The sequence below is a fragment of the Puntigrus tetrazona genome, unplaced genomic scaffold (assembly GCF_018831695.1).
Source record: "Puntigrus tetrazona isolate hp1 unplaced genomic scaffold, ASM1883169v1 S000000965, whole genome shotgun sequence".
NCBI classification, from domain to species: domain Eukaryota; kingdom Metazoa; phylum Chordata; class Actinopteri; order Cypriniformes; family Cyprinidae; genus Puntigrus; species Puntigrus tetrazona.
In genome coordinates this window covers 24,972-44,029 of record NW_025048560.1, presented here as the reverse complement: position 1 = coordinate 44,029, position 19,058 = coordinate 24,972, and the positions used below count along the sequence as shown (strand labels likewise).

At 38.2% G+C, this 19,058-nt stretch overlaps 21 non-coding genes and 16 pseudogenes across 21 annotated transcripts; all 37 read left to right on the top strand.

Annotated features, from left to right (window-relative positions):
- Positions 1-190: 190 nt before the first annotated feature.
- LOC122336518 lies at positions 191-311 on the top strand (annotated as a pseudogene).
- A 280-nt stretch (positions 312-591) lies between these two features.
- Positions 592-709, top strand: LOC122336527 (annotated as a pseudogene).
- Positions 710-988: 279 nt separating this feature from the next.
- LOC122336546 lies at positions 989-1,108 on the top strand (annotated as a pseudogene).
- A 1,088-nt stretch (positions 1,109-2,196) lies between these two features.
- Positions 2,197-2,316, top strand: LOC122336476 (annotated as a pseudogene).
- A 681-nt stretch (positions 2,317-2,997) lies between these two features.
- LOC122336545 lies at positions 2,998-3,119 on the top strand (annotated as a pseudogene).
- Positions 3,120-6,593: 3,474 nt separating this feature from the next.
- Positions 6,594-6,712, top strand: LOC122336477 (annotated as a pseudogene).
- A 277-nt stretch (positions 6,713-6,989) lies between these two features.
- LOC122336459 lies at positions 6,990-7,108 on the top strand. The gene has a single exon (XR_006249281.1). It is a non-coding gene; the product is annotated as a 5S ribosomal RNA (ribosomal RNA).
- Positions 7,109-7,391: 283 nt separating this feature from the next.
- On the top strand, positions 7,392-7,510 carry LOC122336494 (annotated as a pseudogene).
- A 278-nt stretch (positions 7,511-7,788) lies between these two features.
- On the top strand, positions 7,789-7,907 carry LOC122336493 (annotated as a pseudogene).
- A 279-nt stretch (positions 7,908-8,186) lies between these two features.
- On the top strand, positions 8,187-8,305 carry LOC122336458. Its single transcript, XR_006249280.1, has one exon. It is a non-coding gene; the product is annotated as a 5S ribosomal RNA (ribosomal RNA).
- A 281-nt stretch (positions 8,306-8,586) lies between these two features.
- LOC122336504 lies at positions 8,587-8,704 on the top strand (annotated as a pseudogene).
- Positions 8,705-8,978: 274 nt separating this feature from the next.
- On the top strand, positions 8,979-9,097 carry LOC122336457. Its single transcript, XR_006249279.1, has one exon. It is a non-coding gene; the product is annotated as a 5S ribosomal RNA (ribosomal RNA).
- A 275-nt stretch (positions 9,098-9,372) lies between these two features.
- LOC122336456 lies at positions 9,373-9,491 on the top strand. Its single transcript, XR_006249278.1, has one exon. It is a non-coding gene; the product is annotated as a 5S ribosomal RNA (ribosomal RNA).
- A 273-nt stretch (positions 9,492-9,764) lies between these two features.
- On the top strand, positions 9,765-9,883 carry LOC122336453. Its single transcript, XR_006249277.1, has one exon. It is a non-coding gene; the product is annotated as a 5S ribosomal RNA (ribosomal RNA).
- A 278-nt stretch (positions 9,884-10,161) lies between these two features.
- Positions 10,162-10,280, top strand: LOC122336452. The gene has a single exon (XR_006249276.1). It is a non-coding gene; the product is annotated as a 5S ribosomal RNA (ribosomal RNA).
- Positions 10,281-10,558: 278 nt separating this feature from the next.
- On the top strand, positions 10,559-10,676 carry LOC122336503 (annotated as a pseudogene).
- A 278-nt stretch (positions 10,677-10,954) lies between these two features.
- LOC122336450 lies at positions 10,955-11,073 on the top strand. Its single transcript, XR_006249274.1, has one exon. It is a non-coding gene; the product is annotated as a 5S ribosomal RNA (ribosomal RNA).
- Positions 11,074-11,355: 282 nt separating this feature from the next.
- On the top strand, positions 11,356-11,474 carry LOC122336449. The gene has a single exon (XR_006249273.1). It is a non-coding gene; the product is annotated as a 5S ribosomal RNA (ribosomal RNA).
- A 279-nt stretch (positions 11,475-11,753) lies between these two features.
- Positions 11,754-11,872, top strand: LOC122336448. The gene has a single exon (XR_006249272.1). It is a non-coding gene; the product is annotated as a 5S ribosomal RNA (ribosomal RNA).
- A 279-nt stretch (positions 11,873-12,151) lies between these two features.
- On the top strand, positions 12,152-12,270 carry LOC122336447. The gene has a single exon (XR_006249271.1). It is a non-coding gene; the product is annotated as a 5S ribosomal RNA (ribosomal RNA).
- A 279-nt stretch (positions 12,271-12,549) lies between these two features.
- Positions 12,550-12,668, top strand: LOC122336446. The gene has a single exon (XR_006249270.1). It is a non-coding gene; the product is annotated as a 5S ribosomal RNA (ribosomal RNA).
- Positions 12,669-12,950: 282 nt separating this feature from the next.
- LOC122336445 lies at positions 12,951-13,069 on the top strand. Its single transcript, XR_006249269.1, has one exon. It is a non-coding gene; the product is annotated as a 5S ribosomal RNA (ribosomal RNA).
- Positions 13,070-13,343: 274 nt separating this feature from the next.
- On the top strand, positions 13,344-13,462 carry LOC122336444. Its single transcript, XR_006249268.1, has one exon. It is a non-coding gene; the product is annotated as a 5S ribosomal RNA (ribosomal RNA).
- Positions 13,463-13,738: 276 nt separating this feature from the next.
- On the top strand, positions 13,739-13,857 carry LOC122336510 (annotated as a pseudogene).
- Positions 13,858-14,131: 274 nt separating this feature from the next.
- Positions 14,132-14,253, top strand: LOC122336513 (annotated as a pseudogene).
- A 279-nt stretch (positions 14,254-14,532) lies between these two features.
- On the top strand, positions 14,533-14,651 carry LOC122336443. Its single transcript, XR_006249267.1, has one exon. It is a non-coding gene; the product is annotated as a 5S ribosomal RNA (ribosomal RNA).
- A 285-nt stretch (positions 14,652-14,936) lies between these two features.
- Positions 14,937-15,055, top strand: LOC122336442. The gene has a single exon (XR_006249266.1). It is a non-coding gene; the product is annotated as a 5S ribosomal RNA (ribosomal RNA).
- A 277-nt stretch (positions 15,056-15,332) lies between these two features.
- LOC122336441 lies at positions 15,333-15,451 on the top strand. The gene has a single exon (XR_006249265.1). It is a non-coding gene; the product is annotated as a 5S ribosomal RNA (ribosomal RNA).
- A 279-nt stretch (positions 15,452-15,730) lies between these two features.
- Positions 15,731-15,849, top strand: LOC122336492 (annotated as a pseudogene).
- A 280-nt stretch (positions 15,850-16,129) lies between these two features.
- On the top strand, positions 16,130-16,249 carry LOC122336495 (annotated as a pseudogene).
- A 280-nt stretch (positions 16,250-16,529) lies between these two features.
- On the top strand, positions 16,530-16,648 carry LOC122336439. Its single transcript, XR_006249263.1, has one exon. It is a non-coding gene; the product is annotated as a 5S ribosomal RNA (ribosomal RNA).
- A 274-nt stretch (positions 16,649-16,922) lies between these two features.
- Positions 16,923-17,041, top strand: LOC122336437. Its single transcript, XR_006249262.1, has one exon. It is a non-coding gene; the product is annotated as a 5S ribosomal RNA (ribosomal RNA).
- A 274-nt stretch (positions 17,042-17,315) lies between these two features.
- LOC122336436 lies at positions 17,316-17,434 on the top strand. Its single transcript, XR_006249261.1, has one exon. It is a non-coding gene; the product is annotated as a 5S ribosomal RNA (ribosomal RNA).
- A 274-nt stretch (positions 17,435-17,708) lies between these two features.
- On the top strand, positions 17,709-17,827 carry LOC122336435. Its single transcript, XR_006249260.1, has one exon. It is a non-coding gene; the product is annotated as a 5S ribosomal RNA (ribosomal RNA).
- A 279-nt stretch (positions 17,828-18,106) lies between these two features.
- LOC122336434 lies at positions 18,107-18,225 on the top strand. Its single transcript, XR_006249259.1, has one exon. It is a non-coding gene; the product is annotated as a 5S ribosomal RNA (ribosomal RNA).
- A 271-nt stretch (positions 18,226-18,496) lies between these two features.
- Positions 18,497-18,618, top strand: LOC122336508 (annotated as a pseudogene).
- Positions 18,619-18,903: 285 nt separating this feature from the next.
- Positions 18,904-19,020, top strand: LOC122336529 (annotated as a pseudogene).
- The last annotated feature ends 38 nt before the right edge of the window (positions 19,021-19,058 follow it).

Genomic DNA, 19,058 nt, shown 5'->3' with positions numbered 1-19,058 from the left:
TTATTTAATTCAATTGCCTTTAAAGTAGCTGTTCTTTAAACAGAGTTTGACTGTTTTTAACTTCTTAACTAATGCTCTTATCTTTAATGTAGCTCATTTTGAAGTATTTTTTTGTATTTCATTCATTACTTATCTAGTATAATGGCACTTGAGTGCCTCACCTTAAAATAGGGGCTTTTGCAGCAGCTTTGCTTACGGCCATACCACCCTGTTCACGCCTGATCTTCGTCTGATCTCAGAAGCTAAGCAGAGTTAGGCCTGAGTTAGTACTTGGATGGGAGACTGCCTGAGAATACCAGGTGCTGTAAGTTTTGAGTTTTTTCACTACTTATCTAATACACTGGCCTTTAGTGTGGTGAAAGTTTGACCAGCTCTTTGCTTTCCCTTACCTTATTTAATTCAATTGCCTTTAAAGTAGCTGTACTTTAAACAGAGAGTTGACTATTTTTAACTACTTAACTAATGCTCTTATCTTTAATGTAGCTCATTTTGAAGTATTTTTTTGTATTTCATTCATTACTTATCTGAGTATAATGGCACTTGAGTGTGCCTCCTCACCTTAAAATAGGGGCTTTTTGCAGTAGCTTTTAGGCTTACTGCCATACCACCTGTTCACGCCTGATCTCATCTGATCTCAGAAGCTAAGCAGAGTTAGGCCTAGTTAGTACTTGGATGGGAGACTGCCTCGGAATACCAGGTGCTGTAAGTTTTTGAGTTTTTCACTGCTTATCTAATACACTGGCCCTTAGTGTGGCCAAAGATTTGACCAGCTCTTTGCTTTCCCTTACTGCTTATTTAATTCAATTGCCTTTAAAGTAGCTGTTCTTTAAACAGAGTTTGACTGTTTTTAACTACTTAACTAATGCTCTTATCTTTAATATAGCTCATTTTGAAGTATTTTTTTTTGTATTTCATTCAGTACTTATCTATATAATGGCACTTAGTGTGCCTCCACCTTAAAATAGGGGCTTTTGCTTGTGCAGCTTTTGCTTGTAGCCATACCACCCTGTTCACGCCTGATGTCATCTCTGATCTCAGAAACTAAGCAGAGTTGGGCCTAGTTAGTACTTGGATGGGAGACTGCTAGGAATACCAGGTGCTGTAAGTTTTTGAGTTTTTTTTCACTGCTTATCTAATACACTGGCCCTTAGAGTGCTTGGTCCAAAGTTTGACCAACTCTTTGCTTTTTCCCTTACTGCTTATTTAATTCAATTTGCCTTTAAAGTAGCTGTTCTTTAAACAGAGTTTGACTATTTTTAACTACTTAACTAATGCTCTTATCTTTAATGTAGACTCATTTTGAAGTATTTTTTTTGTATTTCATTCATTACTTATCTAGTATAATGGCACTTAGTGTACCTCACCTTAAAATAGGAGACTTTTTGCATGTGCTTTACACTGCTGGCCATACCACCCTGTTCCACGCCTGATCTCTCTAATCTCAGAAGCTAAAGCAGAGTTGGGCCTAGTTAGTACTTGGATGGGAGGCTGCCTAGGAATACCAGGTGCTGTAAGTTTTTGAGTTTTTTCACTGCTTATCTAATACACTGGCCCTTAGTGTGGTCAAAGTTTGACCAGCTCTTTTGCTTTCCCTTACTGCTTATTTAATTCAATTGCCTTTAAAGTAGCTGTTCTTTAAACAGAGTTTGACTGTTTTTAACTACTTAACTAATGCTCTTATCTTTAATGTAGCTCATTTGGAGAGTATTTTTTGTATTTCATTCATTACTTATCTAGTATAATGGCACTTAGTGTACCTCACCTTAAAATAGGGAGCTTTTGCAGCAGCTTTAAAGCACGGACGTATGCCACCCTGTTCACGCCTGATAATCGTCTGATCTCAGAAGCTAAGTAGAGTTGGGCCTAGTTAGTACTTGGATAGGGAGCCTGCCTAGCAATACCAGTGCTGTAACTTTTTGATTTTTTCTACTTATCTAATACACTGGCCCTTAGTGTGGTCAAGGGATTTGACCAGCTCTTTGCTTTCCCTTACTGTATTTAGAGTTCAATTGCCTTTAAAGTAGCTGTTCTTTAAACAGAGTTTGACTGTTTTTTTAACTACTTAACTAATGCTCTTATCTTTAATGTAGCTCATTTTGAGTATTTTTTTGTATTTCATTCATTACTTATCTAGTATAATGGCACTTAGTGTGCCTCACCTGCCTTAAAATAGGGGAAAACTTTGCAGCAGCTTTAACTTACGGCCATACCACCCTGTTCTGCGCCTGATCTCGTCTGATCTCAGAAGCTAAGCAGAGTTGGGCCTAGTTAGTACTTGGATGGGAGACTGCCTAGGAATACCAGGTGCTGTAAGTTTTGAGTTTTTCACTACTTATCTAATACACTGGCCCTTAGTGTGGTCAAAGTTTGACCAGCTCTTTTGCTTTCCCCTTACTGCTTATTTAATTCAATTACCTTTAAAAGTAGCTGTTCTTTAAACAGAGTTTGACTGTTTTAACTTTACTTAACTAATGCTCTTATCTTTAATGTAGCTCATTTTGAAGTATTTTTTGTATTTCATTTCATTACTTATCTAGTATAATGGCACTGAGTGTGCCTCACCATAAAATAGGGGGCTTTTGCAGCAGCTTTAAACTTACTGGCCCACTACCACCCTGTTCACGCCTGATCTCGTCTGATCTCAGAAAGCTAAGCAGAGTTGGGCCTCGTTAGTACTTGGATGGGGAGACTGCCTAGAGATACCAGGTGCTGTAAGTTTTGAGTTTTTCACTGCTTATCTAATACACTGGCCCTTAGTGTGGCCAAAGTTTGACCAGCTCTTTGCTTTCCCTTACTGCTTATTTAATTCAATTGCCTTTAAAGTAGCTATTACTTTAAACAAAGTTTGACATATTTTTAACTACTTAACTAATGCTCTTATCTTTAATGTAGCTCATTTTTGAAGTATTTTTTTTTGTATTTCATTCATTACTTATCTAGTATAATGGCACTTGAGTGTGCCTCACCTTAAAATAAAGCTTTTTGCAGCAGCTTTCAAGCTACGGCCATACCACCCTGTTCCACGCCCTGATCTCGTCTGATCTCAGAAGCTAAGCAGAGTTGGGCCTAGTTAGTACTTGGATGGGAGACTGCCTAGGAATCTCCAGGTGCTGTACCAGTTTTGAGTTTTTTCACTGCATAACATCTAATACACTGGCCCTTAGTGTGGTCAAAAGTTTGACCAGCTCTTTTGCTTTCCCTTGCTGCTTATTTAATTCAATTGCCTTTAAAGTAGCTGAATGTTCTTTAAACAGAGTTTGACTGTTTTTAACTACTTAACTAACGCTCTTATCTTTAATGTAGCTCATTTTTGAAGTATTTTTTTGTATTTCATTCATTACTTATCTAGTATAATGGCACTTAGTGTGCCTCACCTTAAAATAGGGCTTTTTGCAGCAGCTTTAGCTTCACGGCCATTCCACCCTGTTCACGCCTGATGTCGTCTGATCTCAGAAGCTAAGCAGAGTTGGGCCTGAGTTAGTGCTTGGATGGGAGGCTGCCTAGGAATACCAGGTGCTGTAAGTTTTTGAGTTTTTTCACTACTTATCTAATACACTGGCCATGAGTGTGGCCCAAAGTTTGACCAGCTCTTTGCTTTTCCTTACTGCTTATTTAATTCAATTGCCTTTAAAGTAGCTGTGCTTTAAAAAGAGTTTGACTGTTTTTAACTACTTAACTAATGCTCTTATCTTTAATGTAGCTCATTTTGAAGTATTTTTTTGTATTTCATTCATTACTTATCTACAGTATAATGGCACTTAGTGTACCTCACCTTAAAATAGGGGACTTTTGCAGCAGCTTTTTAGCTTAGCGACCATACCACCCTGTTCACGCCTGATCTCGATCTGATCTCAGAAGCTAAAGCAGAGTTGGGCCTAGTGATTGATACTTGGATGAGGAGACTGCCTAGGAATACCAAAATTGCTGTAAGTTTTTTGAGTTTTTCACTACTTATCTAATACACTGGCCCATAGTGCTTAAATTCAAAGTTTGACCAGCTCTTTGCTTTCCCCTTACTGCTTATTTAATTCAATTGCCTTTAAAGTAGCTGTTCTTTAAACAGAGTTTGACTATTTTTTAACTACTTAACTAATGCTCTTATCTTTAATGTAGCTCATTTTGAAGTATTTTTTTTTTTTTTTTTGTATTTCATTCATTACTTATCTAGTATAATGGCACTTAGTGTACCTCACCTTAAAATAGAGGCTTTTTGCAGCAGCTTTTGTACGGCCATCCCACCCTGTTCACGCCTGATCGTCTGATCTCAGGAAGCTAAGCAGAGGTTGGGCCTAGTTGAGTACTTGGATGGGAGAACTGCCTAGGAATACCAGGTGCTGTAAGTTTTTGAGATTTTCACTACTTATCTAATGCACTGGCCCTTGAGTAACTGGTCAAAGTTTGACCAGCCTCTTTGCTTTCCCTTACTGTATTTAATTCAATTGCCTTTAAAGTAGCTGTTCTTTAAACAGAAGTTTGACTGTTTTTACGCTACTTAACTAATGCTCTTATCTTTAATGTAGCTCATTTTGAGTATTTTTTTGTATTTCATTCATTACTTATCTAGTATAATGGCACTTAGTGTACCTCACACCTTAAAATAGGGGCTTTTTGCAGCAGCTTTTGCTTGTGCCCATACAACTCCTGTTCCACATATGATCTTCGTCTGATCTCAGAAGCTAAGCAGAGTTGAGACTAGTTAGTACTTGGATGGGAGACTGCCTAGGAATACCAGGTGCTGTAAGTTTTTGAGTTTTTCACTACTTATCTAATACACTGGCCCTTAGTGTGGCCAAAGTTTGACCAGCTCTTTGCTTTTCACTTACTGCTTATTTGAATTCAATTGCCTTTAAAGTAGCTGTTCTTTAAGCTAGAGTTTGACTGTTTTTAACTACTTAACTAATGCTCTTATCTTTAATGTAGCTCATTTTGGAAGTATTTTTTTGTATTTCATTCATTACTTATCTAGTATATTGGCACTTAGTGTGCCTCACCTTAAAATAGGAGGCTTTTGCAGCAGCTTTACGCTTACGGCCATACCACCCTGTTCCACGCCTAGTGCTGCGTCCTGATCTCAGAAGCTAAGCAGAGTTGGGCCTAGTTTAGTACTTGGATGGGAACTGCCCCTAGGAATACCAGGTGCTGTAAGTTTTTGAGTTTTTCACTACTTATCTAATACACTGGCCCATGGTGTGGTCAACAGTTTGACCAGCTTCTTTGCTCCCTTACTGTATTTGTTCAATTTGCCTTTAGTAGCTGTTCTTTAAACAGAGTTTGACTGTTTTAACTACTTAACTAATGCTCTTATCTTTAATGTAGCTCATTTTGAAGTATTTTTTGTATTTCATTCATTACTTATCTAGTATAATGGCACTTAGTATTGCCTCACCTTCCAAAATAGGAGGCTTTTGCAGCAGCTTTCACTTGCGGCCATACCTCCCTGTTCACGCCTGATGTCTCGTCTGATCTCAGAAGCCAAACAGAGTTGGGCCTGAATTGGTGTTCTTGGGTGGGAGACTGCCTAGGAAAACTAGGTGCTGTAAATTTTTCCAGGTTTTCACTGCTTATCTAATACAACAGCCCATTAGTGTGGCCAAAAGTTGACCAGCTCTTTGCTTTCCCTTACTGCTTATTTAATTCAATTGCCTTTAAAGTAGCTGTACTTTAAACAGAGAGTTTGACTGTTTTAACTGTAACTAATGCTCTTATCTTTAATGTAGCTCATTTGAGTATTTTTTTGTATTTCATTCATTACTTATCTAGTATAATGGCACTTAGTGTGCCTCACCTTAAAATAGGGGCTTTTGCAGCAGCTTTAACTTTACGGCCATACCCTGTTCACGTCTGATCTCAGAAGCTAAGCAGAGTTGGGCCTAGTTAGTACTTGGATAGAGACTGGGGCCTGCCAGGTGCTGTGAAGTTTTTGAGTTTTTCACTACTTATCAGCCTACACTGGCCCATAGTGTGGTCAAAGTTTGACCAGCTCTTCCTTTCCTTACTGTATTTAATTCAATTTGCCTTTAAAGTAGCTGTTCTTTAAACAAGAGAGTTGACTATTTTAACTTCTGCCAACTAATGCTCTTATCTTTAATGTAGCTCATTTTTGGAAGTATTTTTTTTTTTGTATTTCATTCATTGCTTATCTGGTATAATGGCATAGTGTGCCTCACCTTAAATAAGGGCTTTTTGCAGCAGCTTTTACTTCTGACCATCCCACCTGTTCACCTTCAATCTCGTCTGATCTCAGAAGCTAAGCAGAGTTGGGCCCTAGTTAGTACTTGGATGGGAGACTGCCTAGGAATACCAGGTGCTAAGTTTTTGAGTTTTTCACTACTTATCTAATACACTGGCCCTTAGTGTGGTCAAAGTTTGACCAGCTCTTTGCTTTCCCTTACTGCTTATTTAATTCAATTGCCTTTAAAGTAGCTGTTCTTTAAACAGAGTTTGACTGTTTTTAACTACTTAACTAATGCTCTTATCTTTAATGTAGCTCATTTTTGAGTATTTTTTTTTTTGTATTTCATTCATTACTTATCTAGTATAATGGCACTTAGTGTGCCTCACCTTAAAATAGGGGCTTTTTGCAGCAGCTTTAGCTTTACGGCCATACCACCCTGTTCACGCCTGATCTCGTCTGATCTCAGAAGCTAAGCAGAGTTGGGCCTAGTTAGTACTTGGATGGGAGACTGCCTAGGAATACCAGGTGCTGTAAGTTTTTGAGTTTTTCACTACTTATCTAATACACTGGCCCTTAGTGTGGTCAAAGTTTGACCAGCTCTTTGCTTTTTCCCTTACTGCTTATTTAATTCAATTGCCTTTAAAGTAGCTGTTCTTTAAACAGAGTTTGACTGTTTTTAACTACTTAACTAATGCTCTTATCTTTAATGTAGCTCATTTTGAAGTATTTTTTTGTATTTCATTCATTACTTATCTAGTATAATGGCACTTAGTGTGCCTCACCTTAAAATAGGGGGCTTTTTGCAGCAGCTTTAGCTTACGGCCATACCACCCTGTTCACGCCTGATCTCGTCTGATCTCAGAAGCTAAGCAGAGTTGGGCCTAGTTAGTACTTGGATGGGAGACTGCCTAGGAATACCAGGTGCTGTAAGTTTTTGAGTTTTTCACTACTTATCTAATACACTGGCCCTTAGTGTGGTCAAAGTTTGACCAGCTCTTTGCTTTCCCTTACTGCTTATTTAATTCAATTGCCTTTAAAGTAGCTGTTCTTTAAACAAACAGAGTTTGACTGTTTTTAACTACTTAACTAATGCTCTTATCTTTAATGTAGCTCATTTTGAAGTTTTTTTTTTTGTATTTCATTCATTACTTGCTTATCTAGTATAATGGCACTTAGTGTGCCTCACCTTAAAATAGGGGCTTTTTGCAGCAGCTTTAGCTACGGCCATACCACCCTGTTCACGCCTGATCTCGTCTGATCTCAGAAGCTAAGCAGAGTTGGGCCTAGTTAGTACTTGGATGGGAGACTGCCTAGGAATACCAGGTGCTGTAAGTTTTGAGTTTTTCACTACTTATCTAATACACTGGCCCTTAGTGTGGTCAAAGTTTGACCAGCTCTTTGCTTTCCCTTACTGCTTATTTAATTCAATTGCCTTTAAAGTAGCTGTTCTTTAAACAGAGTTTGACTGTTTTTAACTACTTAACTAATGCTCTTATCTTTAATGTAGCTCATTTTGAAGTATTTTTTTTTTTGTATTTCATTCATTACTTATCTAGTATAATGGCACTTAGTGTGCCTCACCTTAAAATAGGGGCTTTTTGCAGCAGCTTTTAAGCTACGGCCATACCACCCTGTTCACGCCTGATCTCGTCTGATCTCAGAAGCTAAGCAGAGTTGGGCCTAGTTAGTACTTGGATGGGAGACTGCCTAGGAATACCAGGTGCTGTAAGTTTTTGAGTTTTTCACTACTTATCTAATACACTGGCCCTTAGTGTGGTCAAAGTTTGACCAGCTCTTTGCTTTCCCTTACTGCTTATTTAATTCAATTGCCTTTAAAGTAGCTGTTCTTTAAACAGAGTTTGACTGTTTTTAACTACTTAACTAATGCTCTTATCTTTAATGTAGCTCATTTTGAAGTATTTTTTTTTTTGTATTTCATTCATTACTTATCTAGTATAATGGCACTTAGTGTGCCTCACCTTAAAATAGGGGCTTTTTTGCAGCAGCTTTAGCTTACGGCCATACCACCCTGTTCACGCCTGATCTCGTCTGATCTCAGAAGCTAAGCAGAGTTGGGCCTAGTTAGTACTTGGATGGGAGACTGCCTAGGAATACCAGGTGCTGTAAGTTTTTGAGTTTTTCACTACTTATCTAATACACTGGCCCTTAGTGTGGTCAAAGTTTGACCAGCTCTTTGCTTTCCCTTACTGCTTATTTAATTCAATTGCCTTTAAAGTAGCTGTTCTTTAAACACAGAGTTTGACTGTTTTTAACTACTTAACTAATGCTCTTATCTTTAATGTAGCTCATTTTGAAGTATTTTTTTTTTTGTATTTCATTCATTACTTATCTAGTATAATGGCACTTAGTGTGCCTCACCCTTAAAATAGGGGCTTTTTGCAGCAGCTTTAGCTTACGGCCATACCACCTGTTCACGCCTGATCTCGTCTGATCTCAGAAGCTAAGCAGAGTTGGGCCTAGTTAGTACTTGGATGGGAGACTGCCTAGGAATACCAGGTGCTGTAAGTTTTTGAGTTTTTCACTACTTATCTAATACACTGGCCCTTAGTGTGGTCAAAGTTTGACCAGCTCTTTGCTTTCCCTTACTTACTATTTAATTCAATTGCCTTTAAAGTAGCTGTTCTTTAAACAGAGTTTGACTGTTTTTAACTACTTAACTAAATGCTCTTATCTTTAATGTAGCTCATTTTGAAGTATTTTTTGTATTTCATTCATTACTTATCTAGTATAATGGCACTTAGTGTGCCTCACCTTAAAATAGGGGCTTTTTGCAGCAGCTTTAGCTTACGGCCATACCACCCTGTTCACGCCTGATCTCGTCTGATCTCAGAAGCTAAGCAGAGTTGGGCCTAGTTAGTACTTGGATGGGAGACTGCCTAGGAATACCAGGTGCTGTAAGTTTTTGAGTTTTTCACTACTTATCTAATACACTGGCCCTTAGTGTGGTCAAAGTTTGACCAGCTCTTTGCTTTCCCTTACTGCTTATTTAATTCAATTGCCTTTAAAGTAGCTGTTCTTTAAACAGAGTTTGACTGTTTTTAACTACTTAACTAATGCTCTTATCTTTAATGTAGCTCATTTTGAAGTATTTTTTTTTGTATTTCATTCATTACTTATCTAGTATAATGGCACTTAGTGTGCCTCACCTTAAAATAGGGGCTTTTGCAGCAGCTTTAGCTTACGGCCATACCACCCTGTTCACGCCTGATCTCGTCTGATCTCAGAAGCTAAGCAGAGTTGGGCCTAGTTAGTACTTGGATGGGAGACTGCCTAGGAATACCAGGTGCTGTAAGTTTTGAGTTTTTCACTACTTATCTAATACACTGGCCCTTAGTGTGGTCAAAGTTTGACCAGCTCTTTGCTTTCCCTTACTGCTTATTTAATTCAATTGCCTTTAAAGTAGCTGTTCTTTAAACAGAGTTTGACTGTTTTTAACTACTTAACTAATGCTCTTATCTTTAATGTAGCTCATTTTGAAGTATTTTTTTGTATTTCATTCATTACTTATCTAGTATAATGGCACTTAGTGTGCCTCACCTTAAAATAGGGGCTTTTTGCAGCAGCTTTCGCTTACGGCCATACCACCCTGTTCACGCCTGATCTCGTCTGATCTCAGAAGCTAAGCAGAGTTGGGCCTAGTTAGTACTTGGATGGGAGACTGCCTAGGAATACCAGGTGCTGTAAGTTTTTGAGTTTTTCACTACTTATCTAATACACTGGCCCTTAGTGTGGTCAAAGTTTGACCAGCTCTTTGCTTTCCCTTACTGCTTATTTAATTCAATTGCCTTTAAAGTAGCTGTTCTTTAAAACAGAGTTTGACTGTTTTTAACTACTTAACTAATGCTCTTATCTTTAATGTAGCTCATTTTGAAGTATTTTTTTTTGTATTTCATTCATTACTTATCTAGTATAATGGCACTTAGTGTGCCTCACCTTAAAATAGGGGCTTTTTGCAGCAGCTTTTAGCTTACGGCCATACCACCCTGTTCACGCCTGATCTCGTCTGATCTCAGAAGCTAAGCAGAGTTGGGCCTAGTTAGTACTTGGATGGGAGACTGCCTAGGAATACCAGGTGCTGTAAGTTTTTGAGTTTTTCACTACTTATCTAATACACTGGCCCTTAGTGTGGCCAAAGTTTGACCAGCTCTTTGCTTTCCCTTACTGCTTATTTAATTCAATTGCCTTTAAAGTAGCTGTTCTTTAAACAGAGTTTGACTGTTTTTAACTACTTAACTAATGCTCTTATCTTTAATGTAGCTCATTTTGAAGTATTTTTTTTTTTGTATTTCATTCATTACTTATCTAGTATAATGGCACTTAGTGTGCCTCACCTTAAAATAGGGGCTTTTTGCAGCAGCTTTCGCTTACGGCCATACCACCTGTTCACGCCTGATCTCGTCTGATCTCAGAAGCTAAGCAGAGTTGGGCCTAGTTAGTACTTGGATGGGAGACTGCCTAGGAATACCAGGTGCTGTAAGTTTTTGAGTTTTTCACTACTTATCTAATACACTGGCCCTTAGTGTGGTCAAAGTTTGACCAGCTCTTTGCTTTCCCTTACTGCTTATTTAATTCAATTGCCTTTAAAGTAGCTGTTCTTTAAACAGAGTTTGACTGTTTTTAACTACTTAACTAATGCTCTTATCTTTAATGTAGCTCATTTTGAAGTATTTTTTTTTTTGTATTTCATTCATTACTTATCTAGTATAATGGCACTTAGTGTGCCTCACCTTAAAATAGGGGCTTTTTGCAGCAGCTTTAGCTTACGGCCATACCACCCTGTTCACGCCTGATCTCGTCTGATCTCAGAAGCTAAGCAGAGTTGGGCCTAGTTAGTACTTGGATGGGAGACTGCCTAGGAATACCAGGTGCTGTAAGTTTTTGAGTTTTTCACTACTTATCTAATACACTGGCCCTTAGTGTGGTCAAAGTTTGACCAGCTCTTTGCTTTCCCTTACTGCTTATTTAATTCAATTGCCTTTAAAGTAGCTGTTCTTTAAACAGAGTTTGACTGTTTTTAACTACTTAACTAATGCTCTTATCTTTAATGTAGCTCATTTTGAAGTATTTTTTTTTTTGTATTTCATTCATTACTTATCTAGTATAATGGCACTTAGTGTGCCCTCACCTTAAAATAGGGGCTTTTTTTTGCAGCAGCTTTAGCTTACGGCCATACCACCCTGTTCACGCCTGATCTCGTCTGATCTCAGAAGCTAAGCAGAGTTGGGCCTAGTTAGTACTTGGATGGGAGACTGCCTAGGAATACCAGGTGCTGTAAGTTTTTGAGTTTTTCACTACTTATCTAATACACTGGCCCTTAGTGTGGCCAAAGTTTGACCAGCTCTTTGCTTTCCCTTACTGCTTATTTAATTCAATTGCCTTTAAAGTAGCTGTTCTTTAAACAGAGTTTGACTGTTTTTAACTACTTAACTAATGCTCTTATCTTTAATGTAGCTCATTTTGAAGTATTTTTTTTTTTATTTTCATTTCATTACTTATCTAGTATAATGGCACTTAGTGTGCCTCACCTTAAAATAGGGGGCTTTTTGCAGCAGCTTTAGCTTACGGCCATACCACCCTGTTCACGCCTGATCTCGTCTGATCTCAGAAGCTAAGCAGAGTTGGGCCTAGTTAGTACTTGGATGGGAGACTGCCTAGGAATACCAGGTGCTGTAAGTTTTTGAGTTTTTCACTACTTATCTAATACACTGGCCCTTAGTGTGGGTCAAAGTTTGACCAGCTCTTTGCTTTCCCTTACTGCTTATTTAATTCAATTGCCTTTAAAGTAGCTGTTCTTTAAACAGAGTTTGACTGTTTTTAACTACTTAACTAATGCTCTTATCTTTAATGTAGCTCATTTTGAAGTTTTTTTTTTTTTGTATTTCATTCATTACTTATCTAGTATAATGGCACTTAGTGTGCCTCACCTTAAAATAGGGGCTTTTTGCAGCAGCTTTAGCTTACGGCCATACCACCCTGTTCACGCCTGATCTCGTCTGATCTCAGAAGCTAAGCAGAGTTGGGCCTAGTTAGTACTTGGATGGGAGACTGCCTAGGAATACCAGGTGCTGTAAGTTTTTGAGTTTTTCACTACTTATCTAATACACTGGCCCTTAGTGTGGTCAAAGTTTGACCAGCTCTTTGCTTTCCCTTACTGCTTATTTAATTCAATTGCCTTTAAAGTAGCTGTTCTTTAAACAGAGTTTTTGACTGTTTTTAACTACTTAACTAATGCTCTTATCTTTAATGTAGCTCATTTTGAAGTATTTTTTTTTGTATTTCATTCATTACTTATCTAGTATAATGGCACTTAGTGTGCCTCACCTTAAAATAGGGGCTTTTTGCAGCAGCTTTTAGCTTACGGCCATACCACCCTGTTCACGCCTGATCTCGTCTGATCTCAGAAGCTAAGCAGAGTTGGGCCTAGTTAGTACTTGGATGGGAGACTGCCTAGGAATACCAGGTGCTGTAAGTTTTTGAGTTTTTTTCACTACTTATCTAATACACTGGCCCTTAGTGTGGTCAAAGTTTGACCAGCTCTTTGCTTTCCCTTACTGCTTATTTAATTCAATTGCCTTTAAAGTAGCTGTTCTTTAAACAGAGTTTGACTGTTTTTAACTACTTAACTAATGCTCTTATCTTTAATGTAGCTCATTTTGAAGTATTTTTTTTTTTGTATTTCATTCATTACTTATCTAGTATAATGGCACTTAGTGTGCCTCACCCTTAAAAATAGGGGCTTTTTGCAGCAGCTTTAGCTTACGGCCATACCACCCTGTTCACGCCTGATCTCGTCTGATCTCAGAAGCTAAGCAGAGTTGGGCCTAGTTAGTACTTGGATGGGAGACTGCCTAGGAATACCAGGTGCTGTAAGTTTTTGAGTTTTTCACTACTTATCTAATACACTGGCCCTTAGTGTGGTCAAAGTTTGACCAGCTCTTTGCTTTCCCTTACTGCTTATTTAATTCAATTGCCTTTAAAGTAGCTGTTCTTTAAACAGAGTTTGACTGTTTTTAACTACTTAACTAATGCTCTTATCTTTAATGTAGCTCATTTTGAAGTTTTTTTTTGTATTTCATTCATTACTTATCTAGTATAATGGCACTTAGTGTGCCTCACCTTAAAATAGGGGCTTTTTGCAGCAGCTTTAGCTTACGGCCATACCACCCTGTTCACGCCTGATCTCGTCTGATCTCAGAAGCTAAGCAGAGTTGGGCCTAGTTAGTACTTGGATGGGAGACTGCCTAGGAATACCAGGTGCTGTAAGTTTTTGAGTTTTTCACTACTTATCTAATACACTGGCCCTTAGTGTGGCCAAAGTTTGACCAGCTCTTTGCTTTCCCTTACTGCTTATTTAATTCAATTGCCTTTAAAGTAGCTGTTCTTTAAACAGAGTTTGACTGTTTTTAACTACTTAACTAATGCTCTTATCTTTAATGTAGCTCATTTTGAAGTATTTTTTTTTGTATTTCATTCATTACTTATCTAGTATAATGGCACTTAGTGTGCCTCACCTTAAAATAGGGGCTTTTTGCAGCAGCTTTAGCTACTGGCCATACCACCCTGTTCACGCCTGATCTCGTCTGATCTCAGAAGCTAAGCAGAGTTGGGCCTAGTTAGTACTTGGATGGGAGACTGCCTAGGAATACCAGGTGCTGTAAGTTTTTGAGTTTTTCACTACTTATCTAATACACTGGCCCTTAGTGTGGTCAAAGTTTGACCAGCTCTTTGCTTTCCCTTACTGCTTATTTAATTCAATTGCCTTTAAAGTAGCTGTTCTTTAAACAGAGTTTGACTGTTTTTAACTACTTAACTAATGCTCTTATCTTTAATGTAGCTCATTTTGAAGTTTTTTTTTGTATTTCATTCATTACTTATCTAGTATAATGGCACTTAGTGTGCCTCACCTTAAAATAGGGGGCTTTTGCAGCAGCTTTAGCTTACGGCCATACCACCCTGTTCACGCCTGATCTCGTCTGATCTCAGAAGCTAAGCAGAGTTGGGCCTAGTTAGTACTTGGATGGGAGACTGACTGCTAGGAATACCAGGTGCTGTAAGTTTTTGAGTTTTTCACTACTTATCTAATACACACTGGCCCTTAGTGTGGTCAAAGTTTGACCAGCTCTTTGCTTTCCCTTACTGCTTATTTAATTCAATTGCCTTTAAAGTAGCTGTTCTTTAAACAGAGTTTGACTGTTTTTAACTACTTAACTAATGCTCTTATCTTTAATGTAGCTCATTTTGAAGTATTTTTTTTTGTATTTCATTCATTACTTATCTAGTATAATGGCACTTAGTGTGCCTCACCTTAAAATAGGGGGCTTTTTGCAGCAGCTTTAGCTTACGGCCATACCACCCTGTTCACGCCTGATCTCGTCTGATCTCAGAAGCTAAGCAGAGTTGGGCCTAGTTAGTACTTGGATGGGAGACTGCCTAGGAATACCAGGTGCTGTAAGTTTTTGAGTTTTTCACTACTTATCTAATACACTGGCCCTTAGTGTGGTCAAAGTTTGACCAGCTCTTTGCTTTCCCTTACTGCTTATTTAATTCAATTGCCTTTAAAGTAGCTGTTCTTTAAACAGAGTTTGACTGTTTTTAACTACTTAACTAATGCTCTTATCTTTAATGTAGCTCATTTTGAAGTAGTTTTTTTTTTTTTTTTTGTATTTCATTCATTACTTATCTAGTATAATGGCACTTAGTGTGCCTCACCTTAAAATAGGGGGCTTTTGCAGCAGCTTTAGCTTACGGCCATACCACCCTGTTCACGCCTGATCTCGTCTGATCTCAGAAGCTAAGCAGAGTTGGGCCTAGTTAGTACTTGGATGGGAGACTGCCTAGGAATACCAGGTGCTGTAAGTTTTTGAGTTTTTCACTACTTATCTAATACACTGGCCCTTAGTGTGGTCAAAGTTTGACCAGCTCTTTGCTTTCCCTTACTGCTTATTTAATTCAATTGCCTTTAAAGTAGCTGTTCTTTAAACAGAGTTTGACTGTTTTTAACTACTTAACTAATGCTCTTATCTTTAATGTAGCTCATTTTGAAGTATTTTTTTTTGTATTTCATTCATTACTTATCTAGTATAATGGCACTTAGTGTGCCTCACCTTAAAATAGGGGGCTTTTGCAGCAGCTTTTAGCTTACGGCCATACCACCCTGTTCACGCCTGATCTCGTCTGATCTCAGAAGCTAAGCAGAGTTGGGCCTAGTTAGTACTTGGATGGGAGACTGCCTAGGAATACCAGGTGCTGTAAGTTTTTGAGTTTTTCACTACTTATCTAATACTGGCCCTTAGTGTGGTCAAAGTTTGACCAGCTCTTTGCTTTCCCTTACTGCTTATTTAATTCAATTGCCTTTAAAGTAGCTGTTCTTTAAACAGAGTTTGACTGTTTTTAACTACTTAACTAATGCTCTTATCTTTAATGTAGCTCATTTTGAAGTATTTTTTTTTTTTTTTGTATTTCATTCATTACTTATCTAGTATAATGGCACTTAGTGTGCCTCACCTTAAAATAGGGGCTTTTTGCAGCAGCTTTAGCTACGGCCATACCACCCTGTTCACGCCTGATCTCGTCTGATCTCAGAAGCTAAGCAGAGTTGGGCCTAGTTAGTACTTGGATGGGAGACTGCCTAGGAATACCAGGTGCTGTAAGTTTTTGAGTTTTTCACTACTTATCTAATACACTGGCCCTTAGTGTGGTCAAAGTTTGACCAGCTCTTTGCTTTCCCTTACTGCTTATTTAATTCAATTGCCTTTAAAGTAGCTGTTCTTTAAACAGAGTTTGACTGTTTTTAACTACTTAACTAATGCTCTTATCTTTAATGTAGCTCATTTTGAAGTATTTTTTTTTTTTTGTATTTCATTCATTACTTATCTAGTATAATGGCACTTAGTGTGCCTCACCTTAAAATAGGGGCTTTTTGCAGCAGCTTTAGCTTACGGCCATACCACCCTGTTCACGCCTGATCTCGTCTGATCTCAGAAGCTAAGCAGAGTTGGGCCTAGTTAGTACTTGGATGGGAGACTGCCCTAGGAATACCAGGTGCTGTAAGTTTTTGAGTTTTTCACTACTTATCTAATACACTGGCCCTTAGTGTGGTCAAAGTTTGACCAGCTCTTTGCTTTCCCTTACTGCTTATTTAATTCAATTGCCTTTAAAGTAGCTGTTCTTTAAACAGAGTTTGACTGTTTTTAACTACTTAACTAATGCTCTTATCTTTAATGTAGCTCATTTTGAAGTATTTTTTTTTTTTTGTATTTCATTCATTACTTATCTAGTATAATGGCACTTAGTGTGCCTCACCTTAAAATAGGGGCTTTTTGCAGCAGCTTTAGCTTACGGCCATACCACCCTGTTCACGCCTGATCTCGTCTGATCTCAGAAGCTAAGCAGAGTTGGGCCTAGTTAGTACTTGGATGGGAGACTGCCTAGGAATACCAGGTGCTGTAAGTTTTTGAGTTTTTCACTACTTATCTAATACACTGGCCCTTAGTGTGGCCAAAGTTTGACCAGCTCTTTGCTTTCCCTTACTGCTTATTTAATTCAATTGCCTTTAAAGTAGCTGTTCTTTAAACAGAGTTTGACTGTTTTTAACTACTTAACTAATGCTCTTATCTTTAATGTAGCTCATTTTGAAGTATTTTTTTGTATTTCATTCATTACTTATCTAGTATAATGGCACTTAGTGTGCCTCACCTTAAAATAGGGGCTTTTTGCAGCAGCTTTAGCTTACGGCCATACCACCCTGTTCACGCCTGATCTCGTCTGATCTCAGAAGCTAAGCAGAGTTGGGCCTAGTTAGTACTTGGATGGGAGACTGCCTAGGAATACCAGGTGCTGTAAGTTTTTGAGTTTTTCACTACTTATCTAATACACTGGCCCTTAGTGTGGTCAAAGTTTGACCAGCTCTTTGCTTTCCCTTACTGCTTATTTAATTCAATTGCCTTTAAAGTAGCTGTTCTTTAAACAGAGTTTGACTGTTTTTAACTACTTAACTAATGCTCTTATCTTTAATGTAGCTCATTTTGAAGTATTTTTTTGTATTTCATTCATTACTTATCTAGTATAATGGCACTTAGTGTGCCTCACCTTAAAATAGGGGCTTTTTGCAGCAGCTTTAGCTTACGGCCATACCACCCTGTTCACGCCTGATCTCGTCTGATCTCAGAAGCTAAGCAGAGTTGGGCCTAGTTAGTACTTGGATGGGAGACTGCCTAGGAATACCAGGTGCTGTAAGTTTTTGAGTTTTTCACTACTTATCTAATACACTGGCCCTAGTGTGGTCAAAGTTTGACCAGCTCTTTGCTTTCCCTTACTGCTTATTTAATTCAATTGCCTTTAAAGTAGCTGTTCTTTAAACAGAGTTTGACTGTTTTTAACTACTTAACTAATGCTCTTATCTTTAATGTAGCTCATTTTGAAGTTTTTTTTTTTGTATTTCATTCATTACTTATCTAGTATAATGGCATAGTGTGCCTCACCTTAAAATAGGGGCTTTTTGCAGCAGCTTTAAGCTTACGGCCATACCACCCTGTTCACGCCTGATCTCGTCTGATCTCAGAAGCTAAGCAGAGTTGGGCCTAGTTAGTACTTGGATGGGAGACTGCCTAGGAATACCAGGTGCTGTAAGTTTTTGAGATTTTTCACTACTTATCTAATACACTGGCCCTTAGTGTGGTCAAAGTTTGACCAGCTCTTTGCTTTCCCTTACTGCTTATTTAATTCAATTGCCTTTAAAGTAGCTGTTCTTTAAACAGAGTTTGACTGTTTTTAACTACTTAACTAATGCTCTTATCTTTAATGTAGCTCATTTTGAAGTTTTTTTTTTTTTGTATTTCATTCATTACTTATCTAGTATAATGGCACTTAGTGTGCCTCACCTTAAAATAGGGGCTTTTGCAGCAGCTTTTAGCTTACGGCCATACCACCCTGTTCACGCCTGATCTCGTCTGATCTCAGAAGCTAAGCAGAGTTGGGCCTAGTTAGTACTTGGATGGGAGACTGCCTAGGAATACCAGGTGCTGTAAGTTTTTGAGTTTTTCACTACTTATCTAATACACTGGCCCTTAGTGTGGCCAAAGTTTGACCAGCTCTTTGCTTTCCCTTACTGCTTATTTAATTCAATTGCCTTTAAAGTAGCTGTTCTTTAAACAGAGTTTGACTGTTTTTAACTACTTAACTAATGCTCTTATCTTTAATGTAGCTCATTTTGAAGTTTTTTTTTGTATTTCATTCATTACTTATCTAGTATAATGGCATAGTGTGCCTCACCTTAAAATAGGGGCTTTTGCAGCAGCTTTAGCTTACGGCCATACCACCCTGTTCACGCCTGATCTCGTCTGATCTCAGAAGCTAAGCAGAGTTGGGCCTAGTTAGTACTTGGATGATGGGAGACTGCCTAGGAATACCAGGTGCTGTAAGTTTTTGAGTTTTTCACTACTTATCTAATACACTGGCCCTTAGTGTGGCCAAAAAGTTTGACCAGCTCTTTGCTTTCCCTTACTGCTTATTTAATTCAATTGCCTTTAAAGTAGCTGTTCTTTAAACAGAGTTTGACTGTTTTTAACTACTTAACTAATGCTCTTATCTTTAATGTAGCTCATTTTGAAGTATTTTTTTTTTTTTTTGTATTTCATTCATTACTTATCTAGTATAATGGCACTTAGTGTGCCTCACCTTAAAATAGGGGCTTTTGCAGCAGCAGCTTTTGCTACGGCCATACCACCCTGTTCGCCTGATCTCGTCTGATCTCAGAAGCTAAGCAGAGTTGGGCCTAGTTAGTACTTGGATGGGAGACTGCCTAGGAATACCAGGTGCTGTAAGTTTTTGAGTTTTTTCACTACTTATCTAATACACTGGCCCT